We start from the raw sequence: 8482 nt of genomic DNA, 5'->3' as shown, positions 1-8482 counted from the left end.
CAACTTAACCGGAGCGAATGAAACGAGTGGATGAAATCATTGAAGACTGCACATAAAAACAGAAACGCGTGCATTAAACATGAGAACTCTGCCCTGGCCATCTTTTCTAACATGAACTGCCGCAAACGAATGAAGTCTGTGAGAGGAGGCGGGGCTCTGTTGTCACTGCGTTCACATCGCCAAAGAGAGAGAGAGAGTGGAAAAGCGCTGCTGGTATCTTTACGAACTTTGACGAGAGGCTGTAGTGTAGTGTGATGTCAATTTTTTTTATTATTATGTGCCCGGCTAATCGTTTTTTGTGTTCTAAATGGGAATTTTGTCAGTGCGTAGGAGCATTTCAGTTTATTGACGTCCTTAAGGCTAACTTATTTTTAATAAAAGAAAAAAAAAACGTTCATTTTGATTTCACAGGGGCTTTAAATATCCAAGTCTTTGGGATATTGGCCTACTAGTCATTTGGTTTACATCCTTTCCTTGAACAGAGTTTGTTATTTATTAGCTTTCATAAAGATGTCACTCATCACAGGGTTTATGTGCCTATATTTATATCATTATGGAGCACAAAACCAGTTCAGGGCTGAGGATAAAATATTAAGTGGTTGTTAAGACAGGACTCTAGGACCTTTCTCAGAGAGGATAAGATGTCAGTCAGATGTTAGTGTTCTGGCGTAAAGTGACTTAATCCAACAAAACGGTTAATGATTTTTCAGAAATATGTCAAAAATGGTTATCATGGACATCTTAATTGATTTTAATGTGGTTAAAAACTACAATTAATATAGTTTTCGTTTTTAGAAACAATATTTTATACTTAGTAATCATATAAAAACATGCAAAGACCAAGGTACTCTGAGATACTGTCAATTCAAATTTTTAATGTCATGCAAACACTTCCTACTTATTAAAGCTTGTGCAAAGTCTCCAGCATTATTCTCAATAATACAGAAACACATTTGGTTTGTTGGTATGCTGAGTGACTTGAACATTAGCCAGACATCATTACCAGGTTGATTAGATCCCGCACGTCTCGTATTGGCCTTCTCTGGGATACTTGACCTTCCTGGCAGGAGATTGAGCATTAAGTCATCTTGATACGGAATGCAATTTGATGGGCATTTGGATGGTTTGCTGTGACCTCATTGTCACAGATGAGCCATTTGTCACGGCCGATGCTTACAGAGATGATTAAGATTAAGAAACTTAAGAGGTGACTCAAAAACACGCTGCTTGTTTTGTGCACTTTGTAAAGGACGGACAATTGTCTGATGCAGGTTTGATGGAAGTTCATATTCTTCTGATCACATGGAATGTCAAGGTTACCATGGAAATGTGATCCTTAAAGTAACAGTGACCTTGTCGACATAGAGTTGGACCAGTTCAAGACACAAGGTTTAATTACAAGTTAGGCAAAAATATGTTAGATATCAGTAATCATAAGTTAATATTTACACAGATGTACATTATACATACTGTAGCATCTCATGCAGCTTTATAAATCATCTAGACCAGATGATTCCTGCTATCGAAAGGGGCAGAGTGCATCGAAGATATAAAACATTGGATGACTTGTAATTTCCTTATTTTAAATTAGAATAAAACTGAAATATTTGTTATCGAACCAAAGACACGTAAACCGAATATTTCGGATTATAACCTGCAAATTGAAGGCTACATTATTACTCCAACAAATACAGTAAAAGATCTAGGCGATATATTAGACAGCAACCTGTCATTTCGAAATCATTCTTTTTCGAACTTAGAAATGTTGCCAAATTAGGAAATATTATGTGTTGCTGACGCAGAGAAGCTTATTCATGCATTTTTGACCTCAAGACTTGACTACTGTAATGCGCTACTCAGTGGTTATCCTGCATGATCAATAAACAAACTACAGTTAGTTCAGAATGCAGCTGCCAGAGTTCAAACCAGGTCCAGAAAATACGATCACATAACCCCAATGTTATCAACCCTTCACTGGATACCCATTAAGTATCGTATTGACTTTAAAGTTTTATTAATCACTCATAAAGCCTTAAACGGTTTAGCCCCTACCTACCTAACAGAGCTTCTATCACACTACAACCCATCACGCTCTCTAAGATCTCCGGACTTTTGATAACACCTAGAATAACTAAATCCACCAAAGGGTGTCGATCTTTCTCATGCGTAGCACCTAAACTCTGGAATAGCCTTCCTGACACTATTCGAGGATCAGATACACTCGCCCAATTTAAATCTAGATTAAAAACACATTCAGCCAAGCATTCACTTAATGCAAAATATGCTAAATAAACCACCGGGAGACTGCATTTATTAGATATGATTTACAAGAATAATTTAACTTGTTCTATAAACACCATGTACTGTGCTGTGTTTTACCTTTTTTTGTTATTCAATTTTACTTATTTGCTCCTGTATAGCTGTTTTGGAACAAAAGCGCTATATAAATAAAATTGAATTGAATGGTGAGTAGCATAGCTTGCAAGTGCCCATAATCCCTTGTGGCTTCGTAATTAGTATAAAACAGCATGAGCTGAACATTCTTATTTATGCAATGAATTACTACTGGTCATTACAGATAATAATGTTTAAAACTGTGTTTAGTGATGTTTAATTGGCAATAGTTTAATTTATGTAGGAACTGATGTGGTAGTCCTATGCATTTATTAATTCCCATATTTAAGTAATTGAAGCACATATGTTCTGAAGTTCTGCATGTTTTTATATTTTCTAAAAAGATAATGTTTCAAAAATGTCCTGAAATAAAAACGCACTAAGAGGTAAGTTGGGTGAAATGTTTTAACACGTGTTTAATTTCTCTGTGTTTCATGGTAATCAAACCCATGACCTTAGCACCATGTAGCATAATCTATACAATCCTAGAAGAAAATTATCCTTTCTTCTCTGATGAAGTTGTGTGTTTATAGAATTGTTTGTATATAAGAACAAACAATCTGAAAGATGCTACTCGATGTTATAGAGTATTATTGTACAGAAAAGCTGATTGGCTCTGTCTTAGAAGAACCCAAAAGATGTTCTCTTCCCCCTCATCTAACAGGGTATGAAAAGCAAACAGCACTTCCAAACCACACAGAAACAAAAGGCTGTTGGTACCCATGATAGCATTTTCAGCCTGTAAGACAGAGGCGTTGCTCTGTGATTTTTAATGGAGCCAAAGCGTTTTGTCCTCATTTATTGATGAAGATATGTGTTTGCATGTTTTGTCTTGTATATTTCAGCAGTGGATGCATGGTGAACGTAGTAAATTTGTTAGATCATTCATAAAACAAAGCAAGACAAAATCCAGCTGTAGCTCAGCTCTGCCAGGATCCAGGGATGGAATTTAAAGTAATTCATTCATGTCATTCTGCCAGAGGCACACAGACCTTGTGTTTCTGTAGCGAAGGACAGACCTAGTCAGATTGTCCCCGGGCCTAAGTGCCACCCGCAGGCCACTAATGGGCCTCCTCTGGCAGCCTGGCTCTTTTAAAGCCTGGGGAATCCAGTTCAAGCTTTATTTGAATGTGCGGAGAGAGCCAAAAGTGCAAATTGTCAACAGATGGGACCACAATCTCACCTGGGGAGAAAAAATGGCACCTGACGTCCATCTGGGATGGTTGTCTGCACACACATAGGCAACACATGCTGTCCCGCTTTAACTTGGCAGTGGTCTGGTCCTCTGAAGGACATTAACAGGTCTCCTCAGATGCTTTCGAACACAGAAGCAGCAGGATGAATTTTATTGTTTCATTTCCTTTGCAGCCCTGTTCCACATCAGAGAATCCCTATTGCTTAAAACAAGCAGCTTTTTGTTTTTATTAGTAAACCTGACCTAAACCTTGGCCTTTCAAGTTAAGATGTGAATTAAGTGAACTGTAATTTTTCTGTAATTTAAAGATTCACTACAAATTTGTCTGACATGTCTCGCAACTGTAACCTTGGATTCGATCGACCCGTACTAGGTTTTGCGATGTGGGGATTCTATGAACGTTAATCCGGCACCAAAGCCGTGGACCGTTCATACCTCAATACGCTCACCAAACGTTCCAAATGAGTTTCCCCCTCTTGGTGAACCCCTGTTAATTGAGCTGATGCTCCACACGTAGTGGCTACCCCATTGGGTCTTCTCGTCTGACGTATTCCTCACTTCCCCATGGGGTCGTGCACCATTCTCCCATGAGTTCTCCCCATTTGGCGAGACTGTGTGTATAATACCTCTCTCGAGGTACCTGCACTGTCCAGTGTCCCTCACGGTGCCAGGCGACCATCTCGTATCTAGAGTAGAGCCCTCGCCCTTATTCAAGTTCTGCCTTACGTTTTTCACTGGGAGATCAGGATTCGCAGCAGTGCTCACCCGTCACTTGCCTAGGCTGGTCAGGGTCGCGCTGCTTGAGATTGTGATTCGGTGAAGTTCAGTGGCTTTTCGTATAGGACTGTCTTGCTTACGGATGTAACCCTCAGTTCCCTGATGGAGGGAACGAGACGTTGTGTTCTTTATGCCACAACGCTTCGCCCGCTGCAGCGACCCGGGTATCCTTCCCAGGTTCCGCAGCCCAAAAGGGAAATGAATGGGTAGGGGGCGGAGACTGGCATCCCATTCGCCAATTTCATTGGGCTTTTAAAAAGTACAATCTGAGTTGATAGGTTTTCAAGATCAAACCCCATCTGTCGGTTCGACACAATGTCTCGTTCCCTCCATCAGGGAACTGAGGTAACATCCATAACCAAGACGTTTTCCTCTCAAATGTCAAATAAAAGAATAGTGTCTATCTGTGGCCTAATGGTTAGAGCGTTGGGCTTCTGATCAGAAGGTTGCCGGTTCTAATCTCAGTGCCAGCAGGTCATGACTGAAGTGCCCTTGAGCAAGGCACCTTACCCCTGATTGCTCTGCAGTAATGTGCCACTGTATAAAACTACTTGTAAGTCGCTTTGGATAAAAGTGTCTGCCAAATGAATAAATGTAAAATGTAAATCTGCAGTAATTTGCAAAAAATGTAAACTGGAGAAGCAGGAAAATAAAATCAAAGATGCTCTGCATATTTTCAGAAAAGTCATATCTACCAATACAACAGTATGCATTTAGGAAAAGTTTTAAATATATTTTTTATGTGATAACCTTGATTTCTAGCACAGTTTTGCTGTTAGATGACTTTGTCACTCCTAAAGTTTGAATTTGTTAAAATGGCCCCAATACATCTAGAAATGCTGATTATATTAACATATATATAATATTATATATATTTTCCACGTCTGTATATATAATAAGCTTCAATGTAAAAATAAACAAATAGTTAACTTCATGTTAACTACACAAATAACGTACAATTTGGTCATATTTGATTTGGGATTTTTTGTTTGAGTGACCAGCAGATTGCTGTTGTCTGTAACACTTAATATATCCAGATAATTAATAGCATTTCAAATGGGCTGTTCTCTGCTGTCACCACTTGTGCTTGTGAATGCTCTATAAATGTCAAAGTTAAAGTCCAATGTGACCTCTTAGCTGTCAGTGAGCTCCATCTGCTGCTGGGTTTTATTGGAACACAGCTGTGCCCATCTAACACACTCCTGTGAGTTTGTTTGTGTGTGTGTGAGACAGAGAGCATGGGTGCACGTATGGTTGCCTGAAAAAACTAAATACTCGGTATTGTGATGTTGAAGGTCGCTATTTAATTTCTCTTAAATTTGATTTAATCTGAAATGGGTTTTTATGGCCATTGTAAAGCATCCAGCAATTTGTGTGATGGATGAACCTTTTCCCTACATACATGCTGTTTGCTTTACTCATAGAAAAGAAATCTTAATGATTTCTCAAGTGTTTCTCCAAATCTAGCTGCATTAAATCTGATTAGATAACAAACGTTTCTTGTTGTTGAGATTTTTTCACCCAGTAATTTAATAAATGGTCAGAAGACATATATAATTCATATCTCTCTGCCACAAAATGCTTGGTAGAATTTGTGTGTTTTTATTCTTCTAATGGATAATCTGGGATACCTTTTGCCTGAGCTATAAAAGAGCAACCTCTTGAGCCTCACATCCTCTGTCCAGGCCTGCGTAGATGCATGTTTTAATAATGCTGAAAACAGCCCGTCCATTCTGAGCTGAAAATTTGTTGTACAAATCTCTCCTCATTCTTCTGGGCTCTAATTGTGGACCCTGGCATGGGAGTATAATTATCACTGGAGTGAAGGGAAGTAGATTAGCAGCACACGCCGTGGTTGGTGTTAGAGCTGATCCTCCGCGGAGCAGAAGACCCTGCACGTGTGTGAATGAGATTCTTCACTGCTCGTTATTTCTACATCAGGCTGGCAGGAGATCACAGCTACTCCAATTTCACCAGATTCTGTTGTACCTACTCATGTCTTCACCTTTCCTTTATTTCTTCCTTCTGTCCTTCTGTGCCTAAGTGTGTGGGGAACATATGTGTGTGTGCCATTAGGGCTTGTAAAATTAAATTATATTTAAAACTTATATTAATGTAGAACTGTCATGAAACTGACAGGAAGAACCCAGGTGCAGACAGTCAATGTAGTAAAAATACTTTAATCAACAAAAAACCCACAATGGGAGCAAACACTAAATGAAAACACTCAAAACAAACACTTCCCACGAGGGTGCAAAACCAAAACAAAACAGCAAGAATGAACAGTCCAATAAACTCGAAGAAAGGAACAGAGAAATTTGAGACTGGGACATGACTATACACAACAAATCGGCACAGGACAGTGAACACAAAAGCCTTAAATGGAGAACACAAATGAGGGAAAATTACAAAGGGCAGGTAAGGGGCATGAAACACTGAGGGGAAGATAAGGGGAGATTACACTGGGTAGATGAGGGGAATGAAACACTAAGGGCGAGATTACGGGAAACAAGTGATCGGGACCAAGGCTCGATAGAACACGTGGCACAAAGTCACAACAAAGGCCATGTGTTTCCACACAGAACTCAACAAGCACAAAATACATGATACTGTCACGACCCTGTCCACAAAACTGTAAAACACCTGACAAAATGGAAGTTCCCATCATGCTTAGCATGCAACAGAATAAGGAGAGTAATTTCATTTTAAAGTGCTATTTTAAGTGTGTTACAATAAAATGAAAGACTTGATAGAAATGTATGTTAATTTGAACAGTAATGGCACTAATAAATAAGCTTGTTCAACTTATTTAAGTTTAGAATGTGACATGTGCTTGAATAATTTAGGTAATTGTACTTGATTTATTCATGGAATATTGCATAAAAAGACTTTGAAAGTACTTGTAAAAATATGTTGTGTTATATTGTTAAAAAAGTTTTCAAAGTAAATATTGCGTGCAAATTTTTAGCCTGTGGCTGATATGTTGACCCAGGCGCATCTTGTGCCTCTTTTTCAAAGGGTGCAGTATTGGCATTCCTGCCTGTCTTGGTAAATTTTTTCACAAATTAAAAAGAAGTGTTGTCTAGTTGTACAGTCTAGGGAATAGAATCCCGACCTATTATTATACTAGGCAGTAATCACTATGTATTTTCACTGTATGGAAAAAAGCAACTTTGACATTTTGATAATAACTGCTTTTTTAAGTCATGAGTTTCGAGTGAAATGAGCGTGGGTAGATGATGACAGCATTTTCACTTTAAAGTAAATTGCCTGCGAAAGGTGCGACTCAGTTGGAGTGGCCAAATTTAGACATGTGAATGCCCAAAATACTGTGACAACTACAATAATTGTGGAACTTATTTCTTTATTTTTTGAAGTTTCATTAAAAATCCAATAAATTTAATGGGGTTTGAATGTGGCAGGAAGCATATGGAAGATTTTTGTGTCACATTGTGTATGTACAGCTGAGATGTATTTATCTCACTCACTGCTCTCAAATGAGAGGGAGCAGATGTGTTTTATTGAAGCAACCTATTAAACCCTAAATATGAGGAGACTCACATGACAAAATCAGAACTATATAGAAAATGTGCTTTATTTGAGTATTGACCCTTGGCTGTACATAAAAAAAATTTCACAAACATTTTCTATCCCATCATTGAGTTAATTTGACATATTTTATTTTTAACTGTTGATATTGAACCTTTTTATTTATTACAGTAAATGAATTGTATACATTTGAGATATATAACTCTGCAGGACTGCAGGTTTTATTTATCAGCGCCCTTGAAAAATGGCCTTATGTTTGATAAACAGGCTGCTTTCCTGCTGCATGTGTCTTACTTACATAAGTAAACATTTGCTTAGTATCGCACTAGATTTTATTGGCTAACATCAGGCTATGCTTGTGGGATTGTGGAGCGTGTTTGTAATCCTGTTAGCCCAAGACTGAGTGCAATGAAAAAGCTGTATGACACACTCCTGGGCCACCTCTGTCACGGAGCGGGATGGACAGAACCCAAGCGCAGGCAGGAAACTGTTAACAAAAATATTTATTATTATACAAACACAAACAAAAACCCACAATGAGGAAAAAAAGGAAATACTATGACTACA

This window comes from Barbatula barbatula (assembly GCF_947034865.1).
Source record: "Barbatula barbatula genome assembly, chromosome: 15".
NCBI lineage: Eukaryota > Metazoa > Chordata > Actinopteri > Cypriniformes > Nemacheilidae > Barbatula > Barbatula barbatula.
This window is presented reverse-complemented; position numbering follows the sequence as displayed.